This window comes from Penaeus monodon, chromosome 23, assembly GCF_015228065.2.
Source record: "Penaeus monodon isolate SGIC_2016 chromosome 23, NSTDA_Pmon_1, whole genome shotgun sequence".
NCBI classification, from domain to species: Eukaryota; Metazoa; Arthropoda; class Malacostraca; order Decapoda; family Penaeidae; genus Penaeus; species Penaeus monodon.
This window is the reverse complement of record NC_051408.1, coordinates 2,042,597-2,043,072: the sequence shown is the minus strand read 5'-3', so window position 1 is coordinate 2,043,072 and position 476 is coordinate 2,042,597.

The following is a 476-nucleotide window of genomic DNA, read 5'->3' as shown; positions in this document are numbered from 1 at the left end:
ATAATAATAATAATAATAATATAATAATAATAATAAGTAATAATAAATGAATAAAATAATGAAAGAAAACCAATAAAGCAAGAGCAAATAATCATTAAAAAATCAGACTAAAAATAAATAAAATAAATTAAAATAATGGTGAAAATCTAGCAAAATCAATGAAGAATAAGCTGCCATTGAAAAAAAGAACACTAAAAGTAAAACGAACAATGATAAGGTGAAAAAAGCAATGTCCCTGTCATTTACCTGCAGTCTTTTACTTAAAGGGATTCTCTTTGGGTTTCGATCGCAACTTTGGGTCTCCAATTGCTTATAAATAGATAAATTTGAGTTTTCGAGTGTTTATAAATGATAAATTTGGGCTTAGAGCGTTTAGGAACAAGAAATTGGGGTTTAGAATGTGTAAAAAAGGATACATTTTGAGTTTAGAATATTTAGAAAAGGTATATTTGGGTTTAGAATGCTTAGATGCAATT